Source organism: Glossina fuscipes, unplaced genomic scaffold, assembly GCF_014805625.2.
Source record: "Glossina fuscipes isolate IAEA_lab_2018 unplaced genomic scaffold, Yale_Gfus_2 65604, whole genome shotgun sequence".
NCBI classification, from domain to species: domain Eukaryota; kingdom Metazoa; phylum Arthropoda; class Insecta; order Diptera; family Glossinidae; genus Glossina; species Glossina fuscipes.
Window position 1 is genome coordinate 7,267 of NW_024004073.1, and position 4,000 is coordinate 11,266.

At 35.0% G+C, this 4,000-nt stretch overlaps 1 long non-coding RNA gene across 1 annotated transcript; it reads left to right on the plus strand.

The window, feature by feature from the left end:
* The first annotated feature begins 446 nt into the window (after window positions 1-446).
* On the plus strand, window positions 447-1,569 carry LOC119643858. The gene is made up of 3 exons (XR_005248459.1): window positions 447-635; window positions 702-1,346; window positions 1,429-1,569. It is a non-coding gene; the product is annotated as an uncharacterized LOC119643858 (long non-coding RNA).
* The last annotated feature ends 2,431 nt before the right edge of the window (window positions 1,570-4,000 follow it).

The following is a 4,000-nucleotide window of genomic DNA, read 5'->3' on the forward strand; positions in this document are numbered from 1 at the left end:
TATTCACGAATGAATGTCCATCTACTCATCCTCGTTTTGCGATCGACCAGTTCGCCGCGGTTTCTCTCTGTTGCTTTCGCTCTCTCTTTTTTTTTTCTTCGCTGAGAAACGGTTTCTCGGCAATGATATCGCTGTACCTAAATTTGCGGGTGCCCTTATGGGTCTTTGCATACACGACATTGTTGTTGCTTGCCCATAATAAGCACATTAATTTCCTTGTTGTTTTCTTTACTCGTCTGCTTGTTCTTACCTCTTACCAAAAGTATGCAGATGTAATGTTTGCTCGGAAGAGAACAGCTGACCGACAAAAAAAGAGATTATTTAAAGCATTTTTATTCAATGAAAATTGTTCTATTTTGTAATATCGAAAAAATTTTAAGAGTGCTATCAATATGCGTCCTAATAATTAAAATAACATAGAAACTATTAAGAAAAAGTGAAAAAAAAGATTTTGGAAACACGTGGATAATTTCTTTACAAAATAAAAATTAGTATATATTAAGTTTTTTTTGGATATTAAGTTTGCATACAAAATGTCACGTAAGAAGTAGACCTCATTGGAAAAACCACCGTTGTCTAGGCCCGTAATAGACGTTGTTGAAAGTATGGAATTTGAATTAATGACACCTGTTCAGGTAACCTTAATACATACACTAAATTCATTGCGATATTAAAGGAAATTTTTATATTTCTAATCAAAGGCTGCTGCTATACCGTTACTTTTGTCACGCAAAGATGTTTCTGCGGAGGCGGTAACTGGCTCAGGAAAAACATTAGCCCTTTATTGGAAATGTTAAGTCGCAGGCCTAATGAGTCGCCGTGGATTCCTAAAGAAATTGACGCTATAATTACCTCAACCACCAGAGAACTGGCTTTACAAATCTCGGAGGTATTGCAAGTCTTTTTGACCCAGGAGCAGTTAAAGCATTTACGTCAAAAACTTATAGTAGGTGGAGGCAGCATAGAAGAGGATATAAAACCTGTACAGAACGAGGGGCCAACCATTGGAACCAATCAGCATCTTTACTATAAAGATTTAAATTAGTGGGATCGTTTCATCGTATTTTAAAAGAAAGTTAGAAAATCACTGGCCTTGAATGGTTATACTGTTATTGTTCCTAGCGTATTTGACAATGCGGCTCAGCTGGCGTGTGATCTTTTGATATCCTCAAAGCAATGAAAAAAAATCGGCAATATACACCATGCAACTTTAATATCTATTTGTGGACCATGTCAATGCCCGGAATGCGGAAAATTTTGCAGAAATCGCCGAGCTCTAACCAATCATCAGGTGTTAAAAGCATACGTTGGTGGTTCAAACACAGCTGCAAGATGTCAAATGGGTTGTAAGTCTTAGTCTTTTAACAGCTATTTGATTTTCCATACCTACTGAATTATTTATACCTAATGTTTATTAAAATTATACAGAAACTTCAACGTATAGTCGACGTATGAGACGCTTTCAAGTATTGAAATCGCAGGTTTTCGCTGTACGGAACAAATATCTGAAAGGCAGCGACATGAAGGATCCAATGTGGAGCGTGGTTTTCACAGCCGCGATGTTATTATTAAAAAATTATTAAATTGTTTTTTTTATATTTTGATATTATTTGATATTTATAATAAAAATAACTTGTTAAACAAATACAGTTTATGGAATCTTAAATATTCGAAATTATTCGATTTCTTTTTGATACATGCATCAAAGACCCTTAGATATTATTGATTTATTGATTATTTTAAAAACACGGGACAACTTTTTAGGAAATTGTTGGTCAACTTTGTTTAAATTATAAATCACACGCATTGAAATCTAAATATGAAAAGTCAGGCTAGATTTTTTGAGGTCAAAAAAGCGCTGTCGTCTTAATTTATAAATCGATTTTTTTCAAATTTCATTCTTTAAATTTTTGCTTTGTTTTGTGGGGGTGTGCTTTCTGAATTGCACTATCTCTTCGAAGTGTTTAGAAGTGTTTAAGATTGTATAAGACTGTTTAAGACTGTTTAATAAGGTTTTATATGGTGTTTACGTTGAATTTCGATAGTTTTTCGAAGGGTTTAGAAGTGTTTAAGACTGTTTTAGACTTTTTAAGACTGTTTAATAAGATTTTATATGCTTTCGATGTTGAATTTCGCTAATTTTTCAAAGTCGCATAGGAACGGCAACACATTTGGTTTTACTTGCCCTTTGCGTTGTTTGTTGCTGGCGATGTTGGCGCTGGCTGGGTTTCGTCCAGAACCTGAAAGAAAAAAAAAGGTTACTAGCGTTCTTTTTATTTTTGTAGGACAATTTTGTTTTCGGATTATGTCTGTTTATTTTCTCTAGATTATTCTCGCATTCATGCGTTGGTTTCTTCGTTCGATGCGCGGCGGTTTTGGCTCATCAAATACGTAGATGTTGTTCTTATTGTAAGGAAGCGTTTTGTTTCCTCCGTCTGCGCGAGAACCTAAATACATCTGGGTAGGGCACACGATCATCCGCCTATGTCCCTAGCGCAAGGTAAGGAACCGTTAACCGTATAAACGGCAAAACTTATGTAACATGAACATGACACAAAGACTGTATAAATACACACAGAACGAGTATAAAATCTGTATAAAATCATTGGGGTAAAAATTGTGTAAAATTTGAATGAAATCATTAGGAGAAGATTTGTGCAGAATCTGTACGAAATCTGTGTAGAATTCAGTACAATACACGAACGCACACTTGAGCGTAAAAACATGTACAGAATCTGCATAAAATCGGTATAAGATCACTAGGAAAACAAGTATAAAACACGTATATAATCTGTATAAAAATCTGTACATAATCTGTACAAATCGGTATAAAATCATCAGGATAAAATCTGTATAAAATCGGTATAAAATCATTAGCATAAAATAGGCATAAAAAGCTGTACAAAATCATAACGATAACAAAAAAATTTTTATAAAATCATTAGCATAAAATCTGCATAAAACCTGTACCAAAATCATTAGGATAACAACTGTATAAAATCTGCATAAAATCATTAGGATAAAATCGGTATAAGATCTGTATGAATTCAGTAGAATACATGTACACACGCACTATGGATAAAAGCGTAAAAATATAGAAACACGAATAACATTACAAATTGCTGTGTAAACGCCGTTAGGCCATAGAAAATCTGTAGAATGTATAAGCACTCGCTGTACTGTATAAACGCCGTTAGGCCATATAATCAGGTAGAACCCTTATGCTTTACAATGTATAAGCATACACGATCATGTAAAACGCATAGACTCTAGCAACATGCAAAAACCTGTATGCTTTAAAATGTACAAGCCCATACGATCATAGAAAAGCGCATAAACTGTAGAAACATTGTACAAAAATGTATAACCCCGTTAGGCCATACAAAAACATACACACAGGGATAAACAACTTAGGTATAAAAAAATGTATAGCACATATGAACGTATGACAATGCATAAACTGTATAAACACACACGAGCTTAGGAGTAGGTAGAAAATGCATAACAATGTACAAAGGCGTAGGATCACACATACCAAAAACGCAAACACACATATATGAACATGGATAAACACGCATGAACAGAAAATACACATAAACCCACATAAGCGTAAGCGAAGTATTGCGCATAGGTTAAGAAAAAAATCACGCGATTTGGTACCTGGGTGCGTGTTGAGTAGGCACTTGATCAAACATAGCAATAAGCTAGATGTAAGTTGGTATTAAGTTATGTACAAGTCGTTTTATGCAGGTCGTAACTAAGGTTGCGACAGCAGCCAATCTAGGTTAAGTATACAGACTACCTTAAGGCATATGTAAACGCATCGATAATGTTGGCATTGGACAAGCAAGCGAGACTGAAGCTATAAAAGAGCAGCTCATCACACACAATCGTTCAATTTGTGTCATAGCCTAAGGTAAGTGTGTGCGGACAATTTGACAAGTGAACCTTCATGAGGAGTTTTATTGACTTTACGGATAGGGGATGTGCTGACTTAGCT